This window comes from Ictalurus furcatus, chromosome 14, assembly GCF_023375685.1.
Source record: "Ictalurus furcatus strain D&B chromosome 14, Billie_1.0, whole genome shotgun sequence".
Lineage (NCBI taxonomy): Eukaryota > Metazoa > Chordata > Actinopteri > Siluriformes > Ictaluridae > Ictalurus > Ictalurus furcatus.
Genome location: NC_071268.1, coordinates 5,188,808 through 5,203,052, shown reverse-complemented (window position 1 = coordinate 5,203,052; position 14,245 = coordinate 5,188,808). Strand labels below are relative to the sequence as shown.

The following is a 14,245-nucleotide window of genomic DNA, read 5'->3' as shown; positions in this document are numbered from 1 at the left end:
GTAAAAATGAGAAAGAAATATGAAGGTTGCACATTCTACTAAATATATTGGCTATGTCATTCTCACTAATCTCTAAAATTTGAGGAAAAGACAGTAGGATGATCGACAGAAAAAAAAAAAAAAACCTGCAGGATTTTTTATACAACTGTAGAATGTGGCTGAGTTGAGACTATAGGGCATAACTGATATATTTAACAGACCAATTTAGATCAAACTGTACATGGTTGAAGGGCAGCACAGTGGTGCACTGCCACCTCACAGCTCCAAGTTGCCCAGTTCAATCCCAAGTTCCCTGTTTCCTTCCACTGTCCAAAAACATGCATGTACTGTAGGTAGGTTGGATACGCTAAATTGCCCCTGATCACAAAAAAGCAGTTCATGAAGATGAAGGAATGAAGGTATCTGGTTGAAATGAGGCTGTCAGAGTAACATAAAACTGTAGTTTGGTTGAGAGTAGACTGGAGGCAGTGTGACTGAGGCTATAGGTTGAGGTACGGTTGAAACTGGAAGATCATGGTTAGATTAATTTTAGGCTTGTGGGTGGTATCATAAGAAAAGATCTGCTCTGTTTTGTTTTAAAAATAAAAAAGTGCTATTTTATATTTCATGTGTGCACTCATGAAATATAAAATTCCCTCCACCCCTGAAACACACATTTTCATGTTTTCACATATTCACATGGATTTGTGAGAAAAAAGTCAGTTGTGAAAGTTAAAAAAACAAAAACTTGGTTGAAAGTTTTCCTTAAAGGAATTCTCAATCATGCAATCTTTTCAGCATTAGTTTAATTGATTATGCTAACATTACCTTAATATGAATCTGATGCATGGGTATATAAAGTATGAAAGGCATGGTTGATAAGCGTGTAGACTATGTCTCCATTTAGTGCAAATTACATTTGGGATACAACTATAGGTGATGGTATCAATGATCATCTATGCAGTGATCGCACAGTAGATAAATTTTGTTTCTCTATACTAACGTCAAACCAGTTTCATTTCACCTCACTTATCCAGAACATCACTTCCAAACACAGATACTTTATTTTAAATAAAAAGATATTGCATAAATTGATATGAATAACCCCCCCACCCCACCCCCACCCCTTCACAAAAAAAAATGTTGTGTGAGCATCAGGTTTTCACTTTAATGTTCCGCTTTAAAGAACAGGTTGCTGGAGCTCGTGTGGAGGGTTGACAGGTTTCAGCAAAAATCCCACCACAACTACAACTTTAAACCACACAAAATGACTTGAATCTAGCACAAAGTGCTTTGAGCATAGGAAAAGGTAGATGTGTTTTTATCCTTTTCAGTGGTTAATGGTGGTGCACATTTCTGATTTGCAGTATAAATCTGCAATATGTAGACATACAGATCCATGCTCATCAAACTTGAGCAAGTTCATAAACATGATACTAAAGGCAGATGAACTATTTGGTTTTAGCCCAACTTCCTTACTGAACTCCATAATAAAACCACGGTTCTATCATATTTCTGTACAAACAAGAAAATATTGAGCTTTCATGTATTGAGTCACTGCTCTGTATAGGTCATGCAGACTACACACAGTACACAGGGCAGCATACAGTTGTAGGGAAAATGAGCTGTTTAAATTGAGCTTTTGTATTCTCCACCAAATATGCAGGATAGACTAGCAGATCAACTCGAAAGGGGAAATTTGGCTAATTTAGTAATTCTGATCAACTATTTGTCCGTCGATAAGTTCAACTTGTGTAATCATTAATTATGCCTTAGATATTACATCAGTGGTCACAGGCAATAATATCCTAAATTCAGTGAAACGTTATTTGAAGAGCATGTAGCAAGATTGGCAATTCAAGGCAGTGGCCCTTGTAAACAACTAAGACACGTGTGTTTAAAAACAGATGAAATTTTATTGAACTATTCTATGACACAGAAACTAATCTAACACATAAAGACACACATATACACACACGCACGCAAGCAAGCTTGGTGAAAACGGTTTAGAAGAGTGACTGAAGTTCCGAGCTTATAACAAAAGATCTTATTTTACAGACCATGACCTGAACAAACCATCAATTTTATCATCAATTATCTGATTTCACATCTTTAGAAGGGCTTTAAATTTCTTATATGCACCAGTCTTAGCTAGAGTCTGGAGGTACTGAGCTTGCCCGTTTGAGGGGGTTTCCTCATTCCATCGTGGTCTTGAGGGGATTCCCGCATTGGTTATTCGTTCGTCTGGTCGGAGTTTGAATGGCGTCTCGGAAGACCAATCAGAATGCTGAATGTATTGGCGTCTAGAATGAGGGATGTTTGGAGAGCTGGTGGCGGGAGTTTTGAAAAATGGGGAGCTCCAGGCTGGGTCTCCAAGCAGATGTTGATTGAAGACTCTCAGTACCACCGATGAGGTGAAATGAGTTGAATATAGCAAGCCAAGAGAGCAGAGAGAACACAGAGTGTGTAGCCTTAAAAAAGAAGAAAGTAGAGAGTTGGATTTGAACTCTTTCTGGTTAGTCCCGCCCTCTAAGGGTTCCAACCAACCAGAGATTGTCTTAGGGTTGGGTGTAAGCCATATGCTTTGCCCATGTTACTCAGTCCATTGTCACTGCAGATGTTTGGTTCCATGCCTTTTCATGATGCCTGGATTAAACTTTGTCCAAAATACTAACATGTACATATAATGCCATCCTATCTGAATTTCCTTACTTTATTAGAAAATTATTCCATGAACACATACATACCACACACAACATATGTTAAATACTCTATTCATAGTAAAACAATAATCATACTAGTACTACTATAGTAATACATTCTAAATAAATGCAACAATTAGTGGTAACTTAGTGGTTATAAGCACAAGGTCCTGAAGGAGGCATGGCAGAAAATAGGTGATTGCATTTGTTTTACAGATGTATTAATTTTCACAGTCACTATTTCTGTGGAGTGCCCTGATTGTGGAATGTGCTGATTCAACAAGGGAATTGCAGTTATCACTTTATGGGTGAAGGATCTTGGGTTTTATCTCTTGGGTAAGCCATCTGGTTTTGGTGAGTCCAAGAGAAGGGCTTGTTTCTCAACCCACTTGTGGCATTCTGGGGGGTTGAGTTATGGTTTTATTGCAACATTCGGCCAGGTGGCCACTCTGACAAAGGTCGCTAGTATTTACTAGCAGTGGGTTTGTCCGTCCATCCCAGAATTGTTGCCGCCCATCCCGACAGTTTCTTTTAATTATGGTTTGGTCGAGGGCTGTTTAAATGGAATGTCTTAGCTTCTCTTGTTATCATCTCTGCTGTCTGCTTTGTTGTTATAATTTGTGAATCAAAAAATGACATTTTTCCAGAGAGAGAGAGAGAGAGAGAGAGAGAGAGAGAGAGAGAGAATCATTATCCATTGGTATAGTTACATCTTGTTGTGTTTCAGGAGTGCGGTGTATGTGGTACTGAGAATGCAGAAAGGAAGGGGCATGTGGACTCCAGAGAAAAAGCTTTTATCTCACCTGGCCTACACTGAGTAAATCATCTTCCATCCTCTACTGCAGCAGCCACTGTCTGTGAGTATTCTTGTTAATATTTCGCAAAGCCTGACATGACATATGGCAAATCTTATGCATTTAATCAAAACCTTATAAATCCAGAAGCTGTAGGAGGATGCGGCTGTTCAGGAGCTGAGGTTGTGCATCCCACATAAATCCAAATAGTGTGCATTTAATAGTCCAATAACACATTACATACAAATAATAATAAAAAAATATATCAAGATACCATTGCAAACAATCGATCACTTAAGTCTTATTTATGTAGATATTCATAATATACAGTATATCCTAGATTTATAATATACTGTATACAATTCATTAATTACAGTTATTACAGTTACATTTTAATGGCATTTAGCAAAAGCCCTAATCCCGGGCAATTTACAGAAGTCTCTATAAAAATAAAAAAAAAAAACATCCTCATGCCAGTTTACTAGGTCAAGGACTAAGAGTATCATCACTCTTAATTACACTGCTGGAAAGGTTATTATGAAAATAAGTATGAAAATAAAACAAGACAAGAAGTATTAAAAATAGATATACACAATGCTAATTCAAGTGTTTGGTGAAGAGGAAGGTCTTTATTCGTCGTTTGAAGAGTATTGATGCATGTCTTCCTTGTACCCTGAGAGATAGTGGATGCAATCGAGTTCATGTCACCTGATATGAACATTCCTAAGTCTGTGCCACGAATTTCAAGATTCATGAGGATGGACACGAGAGACTTTAGAGAAAGACAAATTAATTGTTCATTTGTTAATCTAATGTTTTTCTAGTTCACTAGATATATGTATGCTCTAATGTTTATCTATGAATTGATCTGAATAAGATGTGATTGTATGGTTAGAAGTTCAGTGTGATGAATGATGGCAGTGTGGCAGATTCTGTAGGTGTGTGAAACAGCCTCTTTAATCAATGCAGTATCCGTAAGGTTAACCAGCCAACCAAATTGGGTCAACACCCACATGAGCAAACTGAACATATCAATACTCCCACTACAGTGCTTTACATAATCACTCTACCTTATCACTATCTATTACACGAACATCTCTTTGTCCGCTGTAATATGCTCATTGTCATAATTCTTATGCAGTGTGAGATACACAAATATTCCAATAAAAACGTAAGTTTTATTTATAAAGCACATTAAAAACAACAATAGTTACCACTGTATTTAGTGCTGTACATACATAAGGATAAAAATTTTAACTAAAAATACAGACAGGGCACAATAAATAAATAATGCTAAGAGATGAAATAATAATAATAACAATAACAAAAATGTAATAAATATTGGAAATTCAAAATGGAAGTGTGAAAAGATATGTTTTGTTCTTATTTGAAAAAGGTGCTCCTGATAATAAGGGGTAGGCTGTTCCACAGCCTTGGATCAGTGACTGCAAAGGCACGGTCACCCTTTAGCCTCAACCAAGACCGTGGAACAGCCAGGAGTGAGTGATCAGAAGACCTCAAAGACCTAGGCTATTGAGAGAGCAGGTCCAGAATGTAATAAGTCGTATACAGTGTGGTGTACACAAATAGGTCCATGAAAATGTGATACTCCTGCCTGGCTAGAGACACATTCTGGGTGACAAAGAAATCTGTTCACGTTAATATCAGGGCTACATTGGTTTATTTTTGATTGTGAACACTGAATGGATACATATCTATCGATATCTCTGGGTCCAGAAGATCCCACTATATTTGGAGTTCATGGAGTAAGTGGTTGCTTTCACATGTCTGTATTGTTATAATCTCATCACATACTCATTGATGGACAGGATTCCACATTATATAGGATAATGCATGCATACTGTATCTACCTGTGGATTGGATAAAGTGGGGAAAAATATTTTTCCAGAACAGAAGTCATCACATTTTTTTAACTAAATTATAGATATGGATAGGTGTAGGGTTATTATTTAGGTATGTTAATTTTAAAGGGAAAGCCAAACACAAAGATAAAACTGTGTGTGTGTGAGGAACAGAAAGAATGAATGAATAAAATATCATTAGCTTGCAAGTTTTCATCAACTTTATGTGCATAATGCATATGATAAAATGAAAATGTGTAAAAAAAAAAAAAAAAAAAAAAAAATCTGCTACCAGCTTGTTTCTATTTAATAGACTTTTTTTTAAAAAAAAAATGCTTTATGTAATAATGCAGCAGCCCGTATATATCACCTATATTTTTTTTTTTAAATTGCTCACTTTCAGGTACATCACCACATCATGCAAATGACAAAAAGATCATGGGCAGATTTAATAGACCACAGATCTAAATGGTAAATGGCGCACTTATATAGCGCTTTTATCCAAAACACTTTACACTGTGACTCATTCACCCATTCACACACACACACACTCACACACCAATGCTAGGAGAGCTGCCATGCAAGGTGCTAACTTGTCATTGGGAGCAACTTCGGGTTCAGTGTCTTGCCCAAAGACACTTTGGTATGTGGAGTCACGTGGGCCAGGAATCGAACCACCAACCCTATGATTAGTGGACAACCCGCTCTACCACCTGAACCACAGCCGCAGCCACAGATCTGTGAATAATATCAGTTAATTTCTTACCAGCTTTTTGTCTTAGTGAATCTCCCCAGTGAAAAACCTCCATAATACAGAAACATTACTGTGCCCTTTTAATGTGCTGCAGTTTACCATCAAATATAGAAGTCACATTAATCTCTATAATTAAACTAAGAAAGATTCCCATCTCCTCCTTAATCCAGCTGCTCTATCCAATGCTGCGTACAAACCTTACTTTCTCTGCAACAAACATTTCTAACAGAAAATGTTTACATTATATCTCATATAATTTTAGGATTATCAATTTTCCTTTGAGCTTGTTTTAAATTGTGTGTGTGTGTGTGTGTGTGTGTGTGTGTGTGTGTGTGTGTGTGTGATTTCTTACACTGTCAAAGAACAATTTAAATTGGAATGGTTCAGCGTAATAAATGTTAATAATAATACAATATTGCAAACTCTTCCTACTCATTACCATTTAATATTTGGAGGGTAAATTTCTTCTAGATTATTTCTGTGCATGTTCATGCCAAGGGGCAGAGAGATTTCTGCAAAACACTGACACTCTACTTTTCCTGCTATTGTTTTATTTTTTATTATCATTATTATTTGTTGAAGCAGAGTCATGTGATAAATCTGGACAAGTGACAAAATGAATTATAATTACAGTGGGGTTTTTTTCAAGGTTTTTTAGTATTAACGTTTATACTCTAAAATTAAACAGATGGTTTGTCTTTACCGATGTCCATACTGATGCTATTTTCATTGCTTACAGTGGGGGAACATTTTTTTCAGTAAATATATTTCCAATGAGGCTATTCACATGAAATTCACATGAAAATATAAAGAATTCACAACATTAAAGTTCATAAATAAAGTTATGTGTAATAAAGTGGAATGACATGGGAAAAAAGTATTGATCACACTACGAAAAAGCAGTTCTTCAAGGCAAGGTAAGGCAAGGAACCAGCTGAAATCCGTAAATAATTATACCCCCTATCTGTGCAAATTAATATCAGCTGGGTTAGTAAATTGATGGTCTATAAAAAGGCTTTTCATTACCAAGGTGTCACACAAGAAACATCTCATGATGGGTAAAAGCAAAGAGCTCTCCCAAGACCTTCACAACCTTATTGTTGCAAAACATGCTGATGGAATCAGATACAGACATATTTCAAAACTTCGGAATCCTCCAGTAAGCACCACTGGGGCCGTTATCCACAAGTGGAAGCAACATCACTCTGTCATCAACCGGCCACGCACAAGAGCTCCTTGCTAGATTTCTGACCAGGGAGTAAGAAGAATAGTTAGAAGAGTAGCACAAGAGCCAAGGACCACTCGGAAAGAGCTCCAGAAACACTTGGAGGCAGCAGGTACCATCGTCACAGAGAAAACAATAGGCAATGCACTCCACTGCTCACACTCAGCCTGCAAGACTCCATTACTAATTTGAAGCGCCTTTAAAGTTTTCTACAACTCATTTGGACAAGCCTATGAAATACTGGGAGAGTGTAGTCTGGTCAGACGAGAGCAAAATTTAACTGTTTGGCTGTCATACTACACGTCATGTTTGGAGAAGAAATGGCACTGAGCAGCACCCTTAAAACACTATACCAACAGAGAAGTTTGGAGGTGGAAGCATCATGGTGTGGAGTTGATTTTCATCACATGGTACTGGCAGACTTCATATAATTGAAGGAACGATGAATGGAGCCCTGTACCGGGAGATTCTTGAGAAGAATCTGCTACCATCCACCAGGATGGTGAAGATGAGACGTGGGTGGAGCTTCCAGCAGGACAACGATCCAAAGCATACAGCAAAGGAAACTCTCAATTCTCAAACTCTCAAAAATCAAGGTGTTAGAATGGCCCAGTCAATCAACTGACTCGAATCCATTTGAAAAAGAATTAAAGACAATATGTTTAGAAAAATGGTCCAAAATCACACCTGAATACTGCGGCCCATTAATTTCTTCATACAGTCATTCCGCTTTATTACACAACTTTATTTATGGACTTCAAAATTCTTTATATTTCTGGATTTTTTGAGTTAATACTGATGTCTGGTTAAAATTTAATGTGAATAGCCTCACTGGAAATATATTTACTGAAAACATTTTTGACACGTCCAATACTTATTTCCCCCTCTGTAATCATTAAATATTTCAATTCATATTCATATTTCAATTTCAATGTCAAGCCTAGTCATTTTGTTTGAATCTATATATGTCTGTATATGGATCTATTACAGTTTCACCTCTTAACCACAAGGTGTCCTAACCCTTGTCCACAACAATTTAATGATATTTAAATTACTGTAGCTCATAGCAAAGGGTCCCACTAAATCCTTTTCTTTTCTATAGATATTATTTTTCATGCCTAATCTCCTGAAGCCCCTAACCTTTATGAAGTCATAATTCAAAGCAGTGGTTATTAATATTAATAAGACTGATAAGCTTGGAGGAAGCTAGCTTGCTTTCAGGCCATAACCAGGCACCATAATTCTCTCCAGTCCATATCAAATCATTAGAGCATGCTTTTGCATCAGTGCTCAGCCACAAGAAAAGTGGACTGCTTCATGCCTCTCTTGCATCGTTGGTCAAGCCCATTCAGTCAGCATACAGTATAACATCAGAGCAGCAAAATGGCATCTCTGCTCCACTGGATCACATCAGGGACAAAGAGTAGTTCCCAGTCTTCAGATAAAATGATTTTATTAATTTAATCTCCCTTAACATCACATGTCCTGTCATGGTGTGTCTGGATTTTTTTGATACTCCACAGTCATCAGCCCGCATTTGACCTGTAGTGAAGTGTTTGCTTTGGGAGTCCTCTACATCCCTCTGAGTTCACGCCTGCAGTTGCACTGTAGCTGTTCGAAAAACGCTTTGTGAGCCCATCGTGTCTGAGAGTTTCACTACACTGCAGTAACCATATGGGCTTTAGATAAAGTGCACATGTGCTGCTGTGTTATGGGTTTTGCTCTCTGCTTTCACAGGTTTTATTTAAATAGATCACAAAATCCAACTGTTCTTACATGTAGGGGGAGCAATATAAATACCTGCAGCCGGCTTTGTAAAATAAAATAATAAATAATAATAAAAAAGTTTACTAATGTGCATTTTTTAACCAGTGCTCATACAGTATGCACATAATGGCTTTTGCACATCTACCTTACTTTTAAATGTCTAGTATGTCCAGTTGCCATGGGTCTTAATACAAATAAATAATACTGATACAGTTTCTATAGCAAACAAAACCAACGGTTACCAAATGCTCTATGGATTAGGCTGAAATGTTGTAAAAAAAAAAATTAGAGTAAATTTTTGTTGATATATATATCTATATATGTGTGTGTGTGTGTGTGTGTGTGTGTGTGTGTGTGTGTGTGTGTATTTTGACAAAACATTCACTCTGTTAGGTTTAAAAGTTTTTCTATGTTATAATAATACAAAAAAAAAATGGAATGAAACCAGTTTAAGGTTGCATCTTGCTGAATATGATATGAATATTCTCAACTATGCTGCCCCTTTCATATCCTTTGAGTAGTTATTCCATTCTGTCACTTCTGATATTTGTATCTGCTGTACCACTGTTTTATTTAGATTTTTTTTTATTTCTCTCTTGATTCTGCCTTATGTATATTCCATTTAAAAGAACAATATAAGAAGCAAAGCCTAATAAACTGCCCTGATATAACAGTAGACAAGATGGAGGCAAAGAACATCTTCACATGAACCTGAGTTGAGTTTCCTCCACCAGGAAAAGAAAATAGACTCAGAAATTCAGTTTGTGTCACTTTGCTCATACCATGGTCAATTTACAACATTTAAAATATGTTTTGATTAGTAGTAAGTGAATGATATGAAAATAGCAAACATTGTTTTATGTAGTTAACTTTCTAGCCCCCACTTCCAGACTGTTGCTATAGTCACTTCCATGGCTATAATAAGCCTTCTTGCACTTGATATGACAGTATATAAGATAATGACAAAAACAAAGAAGAAATAAAAAACATGGAAAATTACTGCTTGAGCATGTTCTCCTTGTCTCCATGTGGGGGTTTTTCAGGTTTCCCAGTTTCCTCCCACTTCCCAATAATATGCTGTTAGTTTGATTGGCTCCTCCAAACTACGTTTGAATAAATGTGTGGATGTACAATACTCTGCATAAGTCTTTGGCACCCTCTTTTCATACAAATCTTGTTATACATGTTTATTTTATGATTATGGTTATTTTATGATTTTATGGTTATATAATATAAGAAACATTTTAGATTTCCAAAAATTACCTTTGCAACAAAAAATTCAATGTTACGCAACAATGCCAGTAAAGAATGCAGCATATTATGTAACAGACCACTTTTCAGACATAAAAAAATTAAGGTTATTAGGTTTTGCATGGAAAATAAAATAAATAAGTGCAGTAGTCAGGAAGTTTCAGGAGGAACTGTTGCAGATTCCCCAAGATGCTCAGTAAAATGTACCAGATAATTTCCTTACAAAACTGCACAAAAAAAGGCTGTCACTCCAAGTATTGACTTTGTATAGTTTATTACACATTACTGCTCTTTATAGTATTTTTTTTTATGTTGAAACATTTAATTTCATTACTTTTGAAGGCATCTTTGCTTTACAGCATTTCTTGGCATGTGCTTAAGACCTTAGTGTATTTGTGCAGGGTGTATTCCTGCCTTGCACCTAATGTTCCTGGAATAGCTCTGAATCCACTATGGCCCTGTCTAAGAAAAAGAAAGAATGCATGAATAAAGTCTTTTCCAATCACAATTTAATCAACATTAAGTTTAGGCTTCATTTTAATCATTTTATTATTATTATTATTATTATTATTATTATTATTATTATTATTATTATTATGAGCAAGAGCAAAGAGACTTTTCCAATGCATAATTGAGTAGGATGTGTTGTGGATAGAAAGCATGTTCGAATTCTCTAGAACTAACTTTGCTGCCTCTCATTGCTCCAGTTTTCTGCTCCAAGCAATATAAAACTGATGTTAAAATCCATGTCATTAATTTTTCTTATTAACATTTAGCAGCATGATAGTGAAAGCATTAGCAAAGCGTAAAAAAAAAAGACTGAGCCTAATCCGTTACTTATGCTTGTTGTTACAATCCATTACATAACCATTCCAGGTCCAATACTGGAAATGATTGAAATTAGTCAGAAAAATAGTGTAAGAGGTAAGACCGAGAAAGAACAAAGGTCCCATGACAACAATTCAGAAGATAAGAGTAAAAACAACTTCATACATTATGGATATGATTAATCCTGTGAGTTGAAGCAAATATAAAGTGGTTGAAAAAACACCTTAGGTTTTGTCTTGCAGTACATCATTCAGAAATTTGTGCTCACAAGCTGTCTCTGTAAAAAGCCTGTTGCAAAGACGTATATGGAACCCCTTTAAATGACCTATCAAGAAGCTTGTTGAATAATTTAATATGATGGCAGAAAACTTCAAGTCTTCTACTTCTCTCCTTCCTGAGTGCCTAGAGTGATTTGTGAGATTTACTGAAATGCAAAACAAGAGGAAGGTACACTGTGAATATTCATAACTATGAATCATAATTGATGCACAGTGGGTGCGATGAAGCAAAGATGAAAAAAAAATGAAACTCAGCTCAGCCCAGCCCGGTCTTAGTTCCCGTTTTTCTTGAATAGCTGCTGGTTCAGATATAAAAACCAGTAGACGTGGGAAAAATAGGATTTGGGGAGGATGCGTGTTTGAAAAAAAGATTTGCCATCTAATCTGAGCCTAGAGTGTGAAGTCAAGGTCAGCTTTTCCTTATGGAGAGGGGGAGTGAAGGATAGGCAAGCGTGGATGCTTGTGGAAGGAAGATTGGAACAAGGAAGTGGTAGAGAAATGGTGAAAGCTTTGATATTTAGCCCACACATGTGTGTGTTTGGAATGCAGCCTGAGCTTCTTAAAGGGCTGTCGTTGCACATCTGAACACGTCATGTAGACGTCACAGAGAGTTGCGAAACAGCATCCCACACCATTAGCAAAGAGCTCTGCAGCAGACTTTCTTCAGTGACGGTGTAAAAGATTTCCCTTTCTAACTTCACCTGATCCTGTCAATTGCAAAATGACTCATTCATTCTTTTCCAGTAACTACTTTATCCTGATTGGGGTAGCAGTCTCCAGAGACTATCTCAGAAACACTGAAATAGAGAAGGAATGTTTGTTTGTCACATTTACATTACAGCACAGTGAAACTCATTTCCTTGCATATGCCAGCTTGTTAGGAAATCAGAGGACAGCGTCAGTGATAAGGGTCTTCTCAAGGGCCCAACAGTGGCAGCTTGGCAGTGCTGGAGCTTGAACTCTTGACCTTCAGATTAGTACGCCAGAGACTAAACCATTGAGCCACGACTGCCCGCTGACCATGATGCAGAAATAGACTCTCGGTGGCACAAAATTACAGCAATTACAATGGCAAATTAATAAGAATTTGCATCTGATAATGTGTCAGAATGAAGGGCAGAGCTTTATAACTTCATTTGATATAAATAAAATAATATATTTCATGTGCTAAAAATTTCTAGGCGTTTTGTGTGATATCTGGTTGGAAATTAACATCTTTCTGTTAAGCTCTTGTAGTAATAAAACCCCTTAATCTAGGGGTGACAAAACCTATTCACTTCAAATGTTGCTGCAGGTTTTTATTTGAACCTAACTAATATAACACTATAACTATACTGAAGAGTGGAACCAAGTGATTAAACAATGTAACCAAGACTGGTTCTGATTGGTTTGAATCAAAGACCTGCGGCCACACCTGAGCTTTTTGGATAATACTGCACACTCCTGAATTATTGGGAGTTTGATTACCTTGGTCTCTCAAATAGGCAGTTTGCTTCTTATTGTAGGTGAGAAATAAAGAATGTTTAGTCACAGCACACAAGACTTTTGTGGACATCCCTACCTTAACCTAATGTATGTCTCCAATTTGTTAAAGTAATCTAATTTCTATTATCCTATTTCATATGAACTGATTGGACAGAATATGCTGGTGTTTTTCTGTGTGTACATATGAGTTATTTCGGTAGCTTCACCAATGTTGTGGCATTTATAGCATCACTAAGTGAGAAATTTAGGAAGACTTCTGTTTGATTTTTTATTTTTTTTAAAATGTAACATAAGCTTTTAAGTTTGCAGGACGTTGTTTGATTGTTTTTGTCCTTATATAGGTTACGCTCCCACCGGCAGATGCCACTGCGGCATCGACATGCACGCACGGCTTTAGAGAGCGCGTGTGCACAAGACTTTTGTATATAGACACGCGCCTTTGTTTGTTTTGGGTTTCCCCTTCTTTAAGCATTAGTTGACGTTCAAGGGTGTGTCTTTAATTTGCCCCAGCTGTCTGTGTTTCAGCTTGATTATGTTGCTGATTTAAACCCCTCGTGTTGCTGTGCACTTCACACAGTATTTACGTTGAATGAGTATTTGAACCACGGAATGTAATGGTGAATACGCTACGCATGCTAAGCGGTCTTATTTCCATGTCCGGCTCTCGTTCCATGCCTAGACTTTAGTTCTATGTTTTACCTAGTTAATCTTGTCCAGTATAGACCACGTTTCCTGTGTTTTGTCTGCTGTTCAGTAAATAAAGATGTTGATCTGCACCTGCTCCCGCCTATGCTCCCGTGTTGTTACAGAATACTGTGCCAACCACGCGGAAGCAGCGGATCAAAATGAACGCCGCCGAAGCGGCCGAGTTTGAGAGGTGGCGTCGCTCGTTCTGGGAACAGAGTCAACAAATAAACGAAGAACTTGCTCAGTTCCACTGCCTTCTGAAGCCGCTGCAGCAAGCCAGGCCACATGCCACGTCGCCACCCGCGCAAGTTCCCCCGCCTCCGCCTCCGGAGAACTACCGCCGCGCTACATGGGCAGCCGAGCTACACAGATTACTGGGGCTTCCCACTGCAGAGGAGTTACACCACGCCATGCAGGCAGCAGAGCTACCCGAACTCCTGGGGCTTCCCACTGCCAGGGGACTACACTGGGCAATGCAGGCAGCAGGAGGTCGCAGCCCCAGAGTCCCGGCCTGAGGTTAACCTGGTGACCTCGGAGCCTCCACCTGAGGTCAACAGGGCGACCTCAGAGCTCCATCCAGAGACCCACGGGGAGGTCTCTGCCACCGAAAAAGCTGCCCTGCTGTCCTGCTCA

General features: G+C 37.8%; 1 protein-coding gene across 1 annotated transcript in view; it reads left to right on the top strand.

Moving 5' to 3' along the window:
• Positions 1 to 14,245, top strand: part of lingo1a (leucine rich repeat and Ig domain containing 1a) — a 160,536-nt gene that overhangs the window by 78,180 nt on the left and 68,111 nt on the right. The window contains exon 2 of the mRNA XM_053640962.1: positions 3,409 to 3,538. The gene's annotated coding sequence lies outside the window, so the exon portion shown is untranslated. The remainder of the gene's footprint in view (positions 1 to 3,408; positions 3,539 to 14,245) is intronic.